Below are 16197 nucleotides of genomic sequence, written 5' to 3'. Positions count from 1 at the left end.
CAAACCAAAATTTAGTAATTTACGATAAAAGCTTTTAAAAATTAATTTTTGAAAAGTAAAAGCTACCCCCCCAAAAACGTACTAACATTTTATATTTTTGCCATATGTAGTTTGCCCGTAGTGAAAAGGCAGTTCATTCTGAAAATAAAGAGGGAGTAAATGACATTTTAGACTCATTTCTAAGTAAATAAAGAAGGTTCTATCAAAATCCATAATCTTATAAAATCAAAGAAATCATGTGCTTTTATAAATAACTATTCCTTGCAAACTGGTGCAGCCATCATGGGAAACAGTAAAAAGTTAAAAATAGAACTATCCTATGATGGAACAAAGGCACTACTGGCTATTTACCCAAAGAATCCAAAAATCCTAATTCAAAGGGATACATGCAGGGGCACCTGGGTGGCTCAGTTGGTTATTTCAGCTCAGGTCATGATCTCATGGTTCATGGGTTTGAGCCTCAAGTCGGGCTCTGCTCTGACAGTGAAGAGCCTGCTTGGGATTCTCTCTCTCTCTCTCTCTCTCTCTCTCTCCCTATCAGAATAAATATTTTTTTTTAAAAAAAGGGATACATGAACCTCAATGTTTATAAGCAGCATTATTTACAATAGCCAAACTGTGTAAACAGACTAAGTATCCATCAACTGGTGAATGGATAAATAAGATGTGGTATATATATACAACGGAATATTACTCAGCCATAAAAAAGAATGATATCTGGCCATTTGCAACGACATGGATGGAGCTAGCAAGTATTATGCTTAGTGAAATAAGTCAGAGAAAGTCAAATGCCATATGATTTCACTCATAGGTGAAATGTTAGAAACCAAACAAACAAAGGAAAAAGAGGGGAAGAGAGAGAGAGAAAGAGAGGGAAACCAAGAAACAGACTCGTAATTATAGCAAACAAACTGATGGTTACCAGAGGGGATGGGGGGGGCAGCGATGGGTTAAGTAGCTGGTGGGGATCAAGGAGTGCACTTGCTGTGATGAGCATCAGGTGACCTATGGAAGTGTTGCATCATTGCATTATACACCTTAACTAATATTACACTGTTAGGTAACTAGAATTTAAATAAAAACTTTAAAAAAAAACTTTAAAAACCTATACCACAAGTCTACAGCGTGAATACGTAACTAGAATTGGTTCAGAGCGTTGCCGGAGAGGTAGCGGGAGGTGGAATTGTCGGACTGGGAAAGGGGCATTAAAGAATCTACTCCTGAAATCATGGTTGCACCACATGCTAACTTGTATGTAAATTAAACAAATAAAGTTAAAAAAAAAAAAACTAGAGTTGGTTCAGAGACATCGCTGAGCATGATTATTCCATACAAGAACTGCAAAAGAAAATCACAATTAAGTACGGTTGGTATCTGAATATAAGATTTCTGAAAACTGGCAATCCATTTGCTTAGTTTCCAGAGCAGCATCTGTCATAGCAATGTGTCAAATAGTTCACGCCTTTGAAACATCAGGGTTGTTTCCGATTAAAGCACCCAGATCTTTTCAGTAAGCCCAATGTGCGTAAGATAATGCTTACATTGTCCTAAAATGAGGAATTTTGGTTGCTAAAGGTGAAAAAGAGGCTGACATTACAGAGGCCTTGCTCCAAGTTGCAGGCCTTGTAGTAAAAACAGGTGTAAGTTATACAGTTGATAGGAACTTTGTGACAAGAACCACGATCAGTAAAAGTGGTGTTTTTCTCTTAGAATAAAGCATAACAACCTGCTGGCAAAATTTCTTTGTCAGATAAGACTACTGGAGTCTGAATATCCGGAACACAGTTGTGGAAGGCCATTACTATCACGTATCCATGCCAGAAGATATCTCACTCTGTAGTTGCCCAAAACCGGGACGCCTGGGTGGCTCAGTCAGTTAAATGCCTGACTTCAGCGTAGTTTGTGATCTCATGGTTTGTGAGCTTGAGCCCCACTTCAGGTGAGCACAAGCCCCACTTCTCTCTCTCTCTGTCTCTTTCTCTCTCTCTCTTTCTCTGCCCCTTGTGGGATTCTCTCTCTCTCCCTCTCTCTCTGCCCCTCGTTCACTTGTGCCCTCTCTTTCTCAAAAAAAAAAAAAAAATTACAGTTGCTCAAAATCACTGAAATTATGAATCACCTTTAACATTGTACACATGATATTACATGGTTCTATACATTATGATGATAGATAGATAATAGATAGATATTATATATTAGGTATATATTAGATAATGGAGAGGCCCTTGATGGCTTCATGTGTTTATCACAGCAAATGCATGCTACACGGAATGAGACCGTGGTTAACAAATATTTTGTGAGTCTGTGGTGTGAAACGGAAAATGGATAACGGATCTGGTAGTGACGGAGTAGCAGCTATACGTTAGAGCAGGGGATGTGCTTCTGTGCAAATCAAAGACGCGGCAGCCCAGAGCTGATCCACAGGCTGCCATGGCCAGCCACAGAGCCCAGCCAGCTATGTACTCCTGCCTCCCGGTCTTTACTCAGTGTAGAGGAAATGGTGACAAGTGTGACAATCATCAAGGTGCAGCTAATATTTTTTTGTTTACTTATTTTGAGAGAGAGAGAGAGAGCATGAGCAGGGGAGGGACAGAGAGAGAGGGAAAGAGAATCCTAAGCAGGCCCTGCACTGTCAGCACAGAGCCCAACGTGGGGCTTGAACCCACGAACCGTGAAATCACGACCTGAGCCAAAACGGAGAGTTGGATGCTTACCCGACTGAGCTACCCAGGCGCCCCAAGGTGCAGCTAATATTTCATGTTTGTGATGAGAGGAAATTTTAAGAGTAAAATTGTTTTTTCATGTCAAAGTAGCCATTTGATCACACAGTGTTTAAAATGCTGAGAATAAAATATTGTTCTAGATTCTCATCATGCTTGTAAAGACCCTTTTTAAGATTTCAAATGGCTTCCTTAAGCTGCGCATCTCAGAAATATGCCTAGTATCTTGAATAGCCAGAACTTCTTATTTTAAGGTTAAAAATATCATGATGGTCATAATGCTGAAGTTAACATGCTAAGAATTCATAAGAAAACTGAATTGCAGTGAAAATGATTCAATAGTCAAGAATTGCACTCTGCCAGCCCTTAATTCTCTTTATTCTTCAAAGAAAGAAACCTATGGTATATTAATGGGCAGATCTTAAAACTGCAACCAGATGCTACAAGAGAACATCAAGAAATATTTCTCTCTTTTTTTAATTTTTTTTTTTTTTTTTTTTTTGAGAGAGAGAGAGAGAGAGGGGTGGGGAGGCAGAGCACGAGCAGAGCAGGGGCAGAGAGAGGGAGACACAGAATCCAAAGTAGGCTCTAGGCTCTGAGCTGTGAGCACAGAGCCTGACATGGGGCTCGAACTCACAAACTGGGAGATCATGACCTGAGCCCAAGTCGGACGCTCAACCGACTGAGCCACCCAGGCGCCCCATCAAGAAATATTTCTTAGAGCCACACACAACCAAAGAGTGTTATTAGATATTCAAATGTTTGAAACACTTGAAACATTAGCATCTGACTGAGAACCAAATGTGCTGTTCAGAGAAAAATCTCCCCACACTTTTGGATCTCCCCACAGTTTTGGATCTGTATTCAGTCCAAAAATCCAAAACTATCTGACAAAGTCTGCAAACATTTGTTCCCACTTCTGATGACTTGTAATTGTGAATTAGCATGTTCTAACTTAGAAGAAAACAAAGAGTAAGAAAACAGCTACATAAAACCCGAACTGCAGTTCAGGTCAGCCATGATCAAACCTGTCAGAGATTATTAATTTTAATATGCTTTACTTTTTAAAATGCTAATAGATTGTAAACTTAAAATTGACTCATTGTATATGCTCTAAAACTCCATTAAGTTGGCCATGGACATTAAAAGTTAGAGAGAGGTGCCCGGGGCGGGGCTCAGTCGGTTAAGCATTTGACCCTCAATTATGGCTCGGGTCACAGATCTCACGGTCATGAGATCGAGCCCCACGTCAGGCTCCCAGCCTGCTAAAGATTCTCTCTCTTCCCTTCCTCTCCCCCCAAAAAGAGAAACACAGACTTATAATAAGTTATGATGAGAGAGTGTTTTACTCTGTTCCTGCACACCACTGATCTACAGCTAGCATCCAAGGTTTCAGGCAGGAACCAGAGGCAGAGTCATTCTCTTCCTACTTAGGAGTCATGGAAGTAGATATTATCACTATGCCATACTATTTTTATAAATAAGAAAACTGTAGTTTAGGTAAGTAAAATGAGCAGAGTCATATAGATTAGACACACGAGAAGCAGACCGAACACAGATCTTCTCACCCCTAATTCAGAGTCTGATTTACCCCATTCTTTCTCAGCATTGGAGACTTTGGGTATATTTGGCATAGTACAATGCCTTTTGGTTTGTTTTGTTTGATTTTTAAAGATTTTTTAATTTTTCCTTTTAAGTCATTTTTTGAGAGAGAGAGAGAAAGAACGCGAGCCGGGGGAGGGGCAGAGAGAAAGGGAGACAGAGAATCCAAAGCAGGCTCCAAGCTCTGAGCTGTCAGCACAGAGCCCCATGCGGGTCTCAAACTCACCAACCTGTGAAATCATGACCTGAGCTGAAATCTGACACTTAACCAACTGAGCCACCCAGGCACCCCTGGCTTTGTTTTTTGTTTTTGGTTTTTTTTTTTTCTTATTTAGTATTCTTTTTTTCTGTGTTTTTTTTTAGTATAGTTGACATATTGCTCTGGTTGTTTAAACCCTCAACTTAAAGGAATGCTTATTATCCTAGATCTCTGAGTTGATGGCCACTAGCTAACTGAAGTTCCTACATCACAACTGCAAAGCACCTGTTCTCTCTTTCATATGTATTAGTGCAAAGCACCAGTTTCTCTCCCTACCCCACAGCCTGCCTCCCACTTCACTTCCAGACCTGCACGTAAAACAAGGAAGTGGCTGAAAACTGAATACTTTTTTTTTTCTATACCTTGAACCAACATTATGGATTGCAGTTGGGCTGAAGGTTCATATTCATCCTATTTAACGGGTCTTTAAAACTCAGCAGAACTGTTTCCACTAGATGGCGGTCTTTACCAAGAACTGTAAGAGCTATGCCAGCTGGTGGCAATTTACAAGTTGCAAAGCCTGCCTTTCAGAGAGGTGAGTATACTTACTCATACAAACCTTCTGTCTGTGATTCCATTTTTTTAGCCCCCACTGTGGAAAAAGCCAATAAATGCAAATATAATGTGCTTTTTAAAAACAGAAGAGGGGCGCCTGGGTGGCTCAGTCGGTTAAGCGGCCGACTTCGGCTCAGGTCATGATCTCACAGTCCGTGAGTTCGGGCCCCGCGTCGGGCTCTGTGCTGACTGCTCAGAGCCTGGAGCCTGCTTCAGATTCTGTGTCTCCCTCTCTCTCTGACCCTCCCTTGTTCATGCTCTGTCTCTCTCTGTCTCAAAAATAAATAAACATTAAAAAAATAAAATAAAAAAATAATAACTAAGTCTTGAAAAAAAACAGAAGAGAAATCGTGTTTCAAGTTGAAATTTTTCTTTGTTATTTTCTTTTTTGGGTTGAAACATATTTGACCTATAACTGTGTCAATTTAAGGCGTCAGCATGTTAATCTGTTACATTCATATGCTGTAATATGACTGTAGTGATAATTAGCACCTCTATCATGTTACGTGTTTGTCATTTAATTGGGATAGTTAAGTTCTAGTCTCATAGCAAGTTTGATGATGGTAAAACAATATTGGTGTTTCTGGTCACTGTTACTGTGCATTAGACCTTTGGGACTTCTTTACCATTCTCTGGTTTGTTGCCTTAAACAGCACCTGAAAATATTCTTGAAGAAATAAGGACTTTCTCCCAGAAGAAAGACTGAAAGACATATCTAAAAAATTATCTCTTGTAATTGTCGTTCATAGTCTCAGATCAAAAAATACCTGTTGGGCACCTGAGTGGCTCAGTCGGTTAAGCATCTGACTCTTGATTTCAGATCAGGACATGATTTCACAGTTTGTGGGATTGAGCCCCACATCTGATTCTGTGCTGACAGCATGGAGCAAGCTTGGGATTCTCTCTCTCTCTCTCTCTCTCTCTCTCTCAAAATAAATGAATAAACATTAATTTTTTTTTTTTAGGGGCTCCTGGGTGGCTCAGTTGGTTGGGTGTACGACTTCAGTTCAGGTCATGATCTCATGGTTTGTGAGTTTGAGCCCCATATGAGGCTCTGTGCTGACAGCTCAGAGCCTGGAACCTGCTTTGAATCCTGTGTCTCCCTCTCTCTCTGCCTCTCCCCACCCCCCCCCCCCCCCCCAGCTCATGCTCTGTCTCTCTCTCTCGAAAATAAATAAAAACATTAAAAGAATAAGTAAATTAAATTAAATATTTTTTTTAATTTTTAAAGTACTTGTTGGTTCTAAAAATTGTGCACGACATTTGGGAGAAGCAATTGGCTATTGCTATTTATAGTTGGCATTTGTTTTATATCTTTTCTCCAAGTGATAGTATTTTTAAGTTAAAATATAATCTACTGAGTAGAATTTATCATGTGCTACACAGTTTCTCCTCTGGTTATCAATGAGATTGTTTCTTCCCTTTAAATGCTTTGTTACGTATTAGTATTTAATGACTTGTTATTTGATTAGTAGAAATAATTCTTTAAAAAAATTTTTTTTAATGTTTATTTATTTGAGAAAGAGAGAGAGAGAGTACGAGCAGGGGAAGGGCAGAGAGAGAGAGCGAGAGAGACAGAATCCGAAGTAGGTTCCAGGCTCTGAGCTGTCAGCACAGAGCCTGACGAGGGGCTCGAACTCATGAACTGTGGGATCATGACCTGAGCTGAAGTTGAATGCTCAACCGACTGCACCACCCAGGTGCCCCTACTTTTCTTCCCTCCCCCTGCCCCCCCCCACCCTGAGATTTGGAGGGCAGAAGCGACGCAGCAGCCATGATTTTCATGTTTAGAACTCTGCAGCAGGCACTGTTCTAGCTGGTACACGTTGTCCCTTCTCTCTCTTACCTCACGGCTCCCCTTGTTGACCTGGGAACCGCGTGGGGCCTGCAGTTGTTCCAACTTCCTGTGACTCCTCTTTCACCTCCTCTGACTTCTGTTAATTTGATCGTCTTTAGTTTCTCTCAATAATGATTTGTAGTTCTTTGGTGTGATGGTCTTGCCCAACTTTTATTATATTTATTGCCAGGTATGTGATGTTTTTGATGCAATTGGAGATTTCATCTTTTTAAATTTCATTTGCTACTGTTTGTGACTGGTAGATAAAAATACAAGTTGATTTTTACATTTCGATCATGTATCCTACATGTATCCTACAACCTTGCTTAAATTTAGTTTTAATAATTCATGAACACTTTTGGATGTTCTACATATACAATCATGACATCTGAGATTAATGTGTTCCCTTCTTCTTTTCCTTTTTTGGACTGCCTGGGACCTCTAGTATAGTACTGAGTAGCAGTGGTAATAAAAGGTAACCTTGTCGGGGCGCCTGGGTGGCTCAGCTGGTTAAGCGTCCAACTTCAGCTCAGGACATGATCTCACCATTCTCGGGTTCGAACCCCACTCGTGTGGGGCTCTGTGCTGACAGCTCAGTTCAGAGCCTGGAGCCTGCTTCGGATTCTGTGTCTCCTTCTCTCTCTGCCCCTCCCCCGCTTGCTTGTTCGCTCTCTCTCTCAAAAATAAACCTTTAAAAAAAAAAAGGTAACCGTGTCTCACTGCCCATCTCAAGGGAGGGTTTGTAAATAACTCACTCTTGAATATTATATTTCCCATAGGTTTTTTTGCAGATATTCCTTGTCAGATAAAAGAAATTCCTTCTACTCTAAATTTGCTAAGAGTTTTTATCATGAATGGTTTTATTGCACCTGGGTGGCTCAGTCGGTTAAGCGTCCAACTTCAGCTCAGGTCATGATCTCACACTCGTGAGTTTGAGCCCAGCTCAAACTGTGCTGACAGCTCAGAGCCTGGAGATTGCTTAGGATTCTGTCTCTCTCTCCCTCTCTCTCTCCCTCTCTCTGCCCCTCCCCTGCTCATACTCTGTCTCTCTCTCTCAAAAATAAATAAACATTAAAAAAATTATCACGAATGGTTTTTGCGTGATCAAATGTTTCTTCTGCATCTACTGAGATGATCATGAGTTTCTTCTTTTTTCTGTTAATATGGTGAGTTACACTGGTAATTTTCTTTTTTTTTTAATTTTTTTTCAACGTTTTTTATTTATTTTTGGGACAGAGAGAGACATAGCATGAACGGGGGAGGGGCAGAGAGAGAGAAGGAGACACAAAATCGGAAACAGGCTCCAGGCTCCGAGCCATCAGCCCAGAGCCTGACGCGGGGCTCGAACTCACAGACCGCGAGATCGTGACCTGGCTGAAGTCAGACGCTTAACCGACTGCGCCACCCAGGCGCCCCATACACTGGTAATTTTCAAATGTCAAACCAACCTCAACAAAAGTCAGTTTGGTCATTATACATCATCCTATGTACACATTGATCGATTGAATGTACTCATATTTTGTTTAGAATTTCTGCATATCTCTTCTTTTTTTGAGAGAGAGAGGAAGAAAGCATGCAAATGTGTGCACCAGCAGGGGAAGGGCAGAGGGAGAGGGAGAGAGAGAATCTTAAGCAGGTTCCACACCCAGTACAGGGTTCGACTCTGAGCTCAGTCCCACCACCATGATGCCGTGATCTGACCTAAATTCAAGAGTCACCCGCTTAACCGACTGAGCCACCCAGACGCCCCTGCATATCTCTTCTTAGAAGAGATTGGCCTTATAGGCCAATTTTCATTTCATTTCTTAATGTCCTTTTCAAGCTTTGGTACCAGAGGTTATGTTTAAAATGAATTGGAAGTGTTTCATCTTTTTCTTTTCTCTGGAGGAGTTGTATAAAATTAATGTCATTTCTTCCTGAAATATTTGAAAGGATTTACCCATAAGGCCATGTGGGACTGAAGACTTCTTCATGAGAAAGTTTTTAATTTCAGAATCAACGTATTTAGTAGATATGGGACTGACTATACACTCTGTGCTGTGTGTATCATCTTATTATATTTTAATGCCTATATAATCTATAGCAATGGCCTCTTTTTATTACTGATATTGGAATTTTGTGCTTTCTCTATCTTTTTTCCCTGACTTACTTTGCTAGAGGTCTCTCAAATTTACTAGTCTTTTCAAAGACCCAACTTTTGTGCCTGTCATTTTTCTCTACTATGCATTTGCTCTCTATTGAATTAATTTCTGTTCACATCTTTAATTACTTCCTCCTACTTTTATAGGTGTATCTTGCTGTTGTTTTTCTAAATTCTCAAGATGAATATTTAAATACTTCATTTTCAGTCTTTCTTCATTTTCAGTCTTTCATTTCCAACTATGGATTTCTGGGGCACCTGTGTGGCTCAGTTGGTTCAGCGTCCAACTCTGGGTCTCTGCTCAGGTCATGATCTCATGGTTCATAGGTTCGAGCCCCACATCCCACATCTGGCTGCTTGTAGGCGGTGTGGAGCCTGCTTGGAATTCTCTCTCTCTCTCTCTCTCTCTCTCTCTCCCTCTCTCTCTTTCTCTCTCTCTCCCCCTCCCTCTTTCTGCCTCTCTCCCCAGCTTGCACTCTCTCATTCTCTCTTTCAAAATAACTTAAAGCTACAAATTTCCCTGTATCTTTTTGGAGGAACACAATTTAAGCCACTACACAGCCTTAAATTACTTATTACTTTTAGTACTTCCTTGGCAATGTTAGGACTTTAGAGCACTTTTTTTTTTTTTTTTTTTTTTTTTTTAAAGAAAGGCAGACTGCCACGTGCAGTGCCTCATTTGGATGTGTCTGGAATCTTGGAAGCTTGACTACCCTACGTTCTCCTACAAATGGACCTTGAAAGCTTGTTTGGAGGTTCTAGCAGGGGAGTGCACCTACTCCTATACCCTTGACCGAAGAATGTCCTCCTCTATCAGGGAAGGTCATCCTCTTGGACCGAGCGCACAGCTTCAGGAGGGATGCACATGGAGCGGTGAGGGAGGAAGGGGACACCCGCCTAGCCAGCCAGATCAGCCGAATCAACCCTGGCGATCAATGGGGTGACAGATGTCGCAGCCAGATCACCCTCACATCCAGGACTTTAGAACACTTTAACCCCATTTACCATTTCCTGCCTTTTGTGTTATTGTTATTGTATATTAATTCTACATATTAAAAAAAAATTTTTTTTTACATTTATTCATTTTTGAGAGACAGAGAGAGACAGAGCACAAGCAAGGGAGGGCAGAGAGAGAGGGAGACACAGAATCTGAAGCAGGCTCCAGGCTCCGAGCTGTCAGCACAGAGCCCGACGTGGGGCTCAAACTCACGAGCTGTGAAATCATGACCTGAGCCGAAGTCGGCCGCTTAGCCCACTGAGCCACCCAGGCGCCCCTGCTTTCCCTTTTTCTCTTAGTCTGCTGGATCTTCAATTTACCTATATGTCAGACCTGTTCACTATGTCCCATTTGTGTCTGCTGAGATTCTCTTTTTCTTAATCCATCTTCTCCTTCTTTTTCTCTATTTTCTTATATCTATTCATCAAAGTTATGCTTAAAATTTGGCTGATATCTATAAATCTGAATCACCTGTCTGAGCTTTCTCTTGTGTTTTTGGTCATTTTGTACTGTTCCTTGGTATGCTTGATACCTCTTGATTGACAGTCAGATATTGTTTGAAAATTTACAGAAGCTCTGGATGATGAGGGAATCTCCAAGGAATGTTCTCCATTTACTCTGCTAGGCAGGCAGAGTTAGGGCTGATCACCTTAATCTACTCAGGAATGAAATGACTCAGTATCGGGCTGCAGTTTTCCTAAAGGCTTTTTCTACCCCTTCATCATTCCCACAGGTCATGGAGGCGGAACCTCAGGGAACTGCCCAGACTGTAGGTTGGAACTCTACAGACCTGTCTCGAACTCTAATCCTTGATACTTTAGTAGCCTGAGATGGCCACAATCTCCACTCTGCTTTTCAGAAAGCCTCTGCCCAGCTTCTTGCCTCCTATACTTTGCAGGTTCAGAATTCATCAAAATAGCTTGGAAAAAAACTAACCAATGGGGATCAGTTTTCTGCCCGGCCAGGCTTCAGTCTCTTTAGCTCCACAGGATCACCAAAAGCTCTGATGGTTTCTCTGCCTTCCAGCAGCGGCCCTTTCCCCAAGAATTTTATGGGTTTTCAGCCACATTCCTTGAATCCATAATTGTGAAATTCCCCATGGAAAAAACACAACTGCAGGATGTTAGTTCAGCTCTCCATGGTTTTCCCCTGATCAGAATTTTGACCTCTCAAGTTCTAAGTTGCCTTAGCAGCATCCCTAGACTCAAGATTTTTTTTTAAATTTTTTTAAATGTTTATTTATTTTTGACAGGGAGAGACAGAGCATGAGTGGGGGAGGGGCAGAGAGAGAGAGGGAGACACAGAATCCAGAGTGGGCTCCAGGCCCTGAGCTGTCAGCTGCACAGAGCCTGACGTGGGGCTTGAACTCACAACCCGCAAGATCGTGACCTGAGCCGAAGTCAGATGCTCAACCGACTGAGCCACGCAGTCTTCCCCAAGATTTTTTTTTTAATTCAACCTCTCTAGTTATTCTTAAAGGATGCATTATTCTGCCATAAGTTACTCTATCATACTAAATAAAAGTAGAAGTTCTAACCACAGAGTTTTAGAGCTCCCCCTCCATTAAAGCTATTGATTATCACTCAGGAAGCTAAACCGCTGAATAAGAGAGTTTATCTTTTTTTAATTATTATTGAGAGAGAGAGAGAGAGAGAGAGAAAGAGATTGAATGCATGCATGAGCAGAAGCAGGGTAGGGGCAGAGAGAGAAAGAGAATCCCAAGCAGGGTCCGAGCTGTCAGCACAGAGCTCTAACTCACTAACCCTGAGATCATGACCTGAGGCAAGATCAAAAGTCAGATGCTTAACCGACTGAACCACCTAGGCACCCCAATCGTTTTTCTTAAATCAGGTATATGATGGTCTCTAAATCCCAACTGTAATTAGTGTGTCCTATGACAAAATATACATTTAAATTTATAGAACTTATCATTGGACTATTTTGTCCAGAAACGAATGAGAAAAATAAATATGCAAAATAAGAAGTATTTCTCACAGCTCTGGATGCTGAGGCCAGCAAATTCACGTCCAGTGAAAGCCCTCTTTTTGGTTTGCAGATGTCCGCCTTCTTGCTGGATCTTCACATGGCGGAGAGATCATCTCTCTTGTGTTTCTTCTGAGGGCACTAATCCCATTGTGAGGACTCATGGCCTAATTACCTCCCAAAGGCTCCACATCCAAAAACCTTTACAATGGGGATCAGGGCTTCGACATATGAGTTTTGGTGGAGACCCATTCAGTCCATAGCAGCCGTGAACTGTGTTCTATGATTAACTCAATGGTCTGTAGCTGTATGTGGTAAATGCTGCATTTGCCACTGAGACCCCTCTCCAGAAATGGAGGACTTCTTCCCTCAGCCGCTGGAAGTGCTGCAGGAAGGCAGCCCTCAGCTCTCAGCTTTCTTTGGGCATTGTTTTGCCTGAAGAAAAATGGCCCAAGATCATACCTCCTTCCAAAGGTAGCTCATATCCAGTAACTGATCAGTGCAGGAGGTATACGTATCTGTTCCCCTTGCCCAGACTTGGGATAGTTTTGAAAGGCCATTCCAGATGCAGACTTTGTCATCAGGTTGGTTGATTGGGACTGCATCTCAGTTCAACTTTCTCCCTCTACCCAATCCTGTTTCATTCACCTCCCCAATAAAGACCGCTGACTAATAAATGTCTTGCACGCCAATCTGTCTCAGAATCAGCTTCCCAAAGAACTCAAGTTGTGACACAAACATTAACATAAGTACATGTGTGTTAACCTTTGTTGATGTATTTTTCTCTTTTGCTGACCTCCATTTTTCAAACTTTCAGCAACAAACATTCTGGGAAAAGAAAAAATACAGAAGTTTTTTGTGTGTGCTTTGTTTTTGGTTTTGTTTTTACAAAATATGATGAGGATGTATTTCTATCGGCTTTAGCAATAACAAAATGTGCCGGATTTTTTGTCTCTGGCGAACATAAAATAACTGAAAATACATAGACATTGAAAAGTCAAAATACCATCCCTATTTAATCAGAGGAATTCAAAGGAATACACAAATGAAAAGTAAATGCACATATAATCAGTTCCCATTAGGTAGCAAGTTAAATACCAAGCCAAAACTTCCTCGCTAAATCATTTTGCAGTGGCTGTCTCCTTCCCAAGCTCCTGCAACATCACACTTGAGCAGAGGTCACTTAGTAAGCCTAAAGAGTTCCCTCACCACTCGTTCATTTGACCAACCTACCTGCCCAGTCTACCATTATCTTGTGAGCTGTCAATCCTATACATACCTGTGTCTGACAAGCATTTCTTACAACCATCAGTGGCTCTGTGTATTAATTTCCCAGGACTGTTGTAACGAAGTACCACAAACTAGGTGGCTCATAATAACAGAAATGTATTGTCTCATAATCCTGGAAGCTAGAAGTTTGAAATCAAGGTCTCAGCAGGTCCATGCTTTCTCTGAAACACTCTATGGAAGAACCTCCCATGCTTCTTCTAGCTACTGGCGATTGCCAGCAATCCTCACATGAATTTTCCCCTATGTGTCTGTGTCTATGTGTCCTTATCTTTCTTGTAAGGGCTCTAGTGGTTGTAGTTGGGGCCCATCTTAATCCAGTATGACCTCAACTTAATTACATCAGCAAAGGCTCTATTTCCAAATAAGGTCACATACTGAGATTCAAATTGCACATGATTTTAGAGGAGATACTATTCAACTCAGTATGTATAGTCTGCCCTCGGGCTCTCCCAGACTCACATCCATCCCATGTGCAAAATACATTTTACCCTATCTCCAAATCCCCCCCAAACCTTAATGCATGGCAGCATTAAATCTAAATATCAACAATCCATTTGCTCTCTCTCTGAAAAAAAATAAAGGATATTGAATACCTATCTCATACCGTACTCCAAAATCAAGTCCAGAAGGATTAAGGACACTTACATGTAAAAGGCAAAAATTTTCACTTGTAGGAGAAAATAAAGGATGTGTTTTCCATCCTAGGATAAGGGAAATTTTCTTAAATAAACACACACAGGGACACAAAGTAGATGAAAATATTCATAATTCAACTATATTAAAATTGAGACGTCTTTTCTTTGGGAAAGTAAACAAGCAAACCACAAACTGGGAGGAGGTAGTTTCAACACTGACAAAGGATTAGTATCCAGAATGTATAAAGAATTCCCAGAGCTCAGTAGTAGAAGGCAAACAACCCAACAGAAAAATGGGCTAAAGATGTAAGTAAGCATTTAATGAAGAGTAAATACAAATAGACTGTAAACATATGAAGAGATACACAACTTTATTTGCATTTTTACATCATCTTAATCATTTTTATGTGTACAGTACAGAAGCGTTAAGTATATTTGCATTGTCCTGTCACCATTCATTAAGAACTCCCACCTTTCAGATGAGAGCTGCAGGGCCACATCAAGCCTCCATGTATTCATGAGTCTATTTCTGGACTATATTTCATTCCATTGATCGATTTAGATATTCCTCCTCCACTATATCGTAACACATCCTCCAATACTAGCTTAGTACAACTTGGTAATAAATTTTGATATCAGGTAGGGCAAACCTCACACCTAACTCTTCTTTGTTTTTTTTGTTTTGGTTTTTTTTTTTTAGATTTGGTCTCCCATATACGTTTTAGGATCCATCTCGAGTTCCTTGAAAACCCCATTGGGATTTTGATGAGACTTGCATTGAATTTATGGATCAATCTGGGAAGGATTGCTATGTTAATCATATTGAGTCCTCCCATCCTTGGCCATGGCATATCTCTCCATTTATTTAGGTCTTCTTTAGTGAATTTCAATAAAGTTTTATTGTTTCCTTCATACAGGTCTTGCACATTCTAGTTTTATTGCTATCATAAGTAGCAACTTTTTTTAAAAATATGGCTTATCAAACTACTGTAAAAAAATTTTTTTAAAGCACTTTGAGAGATTTTAATACAGGCTGAATATTAGATGATACTAAGGTATTGATGTGAATTTGGTTAGGTTAATATGTTTAAATGGTATTCATTATGGTAAAAGAAAGTAAGACCTTTATGTATTACAAACTTATATTTGAATATTTACTGGTAAAGTGACATGATGTTTCATTTGTTTAAAAGTTAATAAAAATCATTTTAAATAGTTTATTTTACAAATGAGGAAGAGCTAAAAGAAGAATGGCAAAATAGTGACAAGTGTTGAAGCTGGGTAATAGATACGTGGGAGTTCATTATACTATTCTCCTTATTTTTGTGCATGTTTGAAATTGTCCACAATAGACTTTAAAATTATATTTTCTACTTATTTTTTCTAAGGTATAGAAAAAATATCTTACAGCAACCCTAACAAACTAGTCCACTTTATATAAATGGGATCATACAGTGTTTATCCTTTTTGTTACCAGCTTATTTCACTTGTCCTCAAGCTTCATCCATGTTACAACATATGACAGGAATTCCTTCTTTTTTAAAAGATGGAATAGGGGCGCCTGGGTGGCTCAGTCGGTTGAGCGTCCGACTTCGGCTCAGGTCACGATCTCACGGTCTGTGAGTTTGAGCCCCGCCTCGGGCTCTGGGCTGATGGCTCAGAGCCTGGAGCCTGCTTCCAATTCTGTGTCTCCCTCTCTCTCTGACCCTCCCCCGTTCATGCTCTGTCTCTCTCTGTCTCAAAAATAAATAAACTTAAAAAAATAAAAATAAAAAAATTTAAAAGATGGAATAATATTCTATGGTACATATATACCACATTTTGTTTATCCATTCATCTGCTGTGAACACGTAGGTTGTTTCTACCTCCTGGCTATTGTGAATAATGCTGCTGTGAACATGGGTGTGCAAATATCTCTTAGAGAGCCTGCTTTCAATTCTTCTGTATATATGCAAGAGGCATTACTGGATCATATGGTAGTGTGATTTTAAATTTTTTGAGGAAACATCATACTGCTTTCCCCAGTAGGTGCACCACTTTATAGTCCCACCAACAGCGCACAAGACTTATAAAATTTCTCTACATCCTTACCAGCCCTTATTATTTTCTGGCTTTTTGATAGTAGTCATCCTGATGGATGTGCAGTAGTATCCCACTGTGGTTTTGATTTGCATTTTCCTAA

The sequence above is a fragment of the Panthera onca genome, chromosome D2 (assembly GCF_046562875.1).
Source record: "Panthera onca isolate mPanOnc1 chromosome D2, mPanOnc1 haplotype 2, whole genome shotgun sequence".
Taxonomy (NCBI): Eukaryota; Metazoa; Chordata; class Mammalia; order Carnivora; family Felidae; genus Panthera; species Panthera onca.
This window is presented reverse-complemented; position numbering follows the sequence as displayed.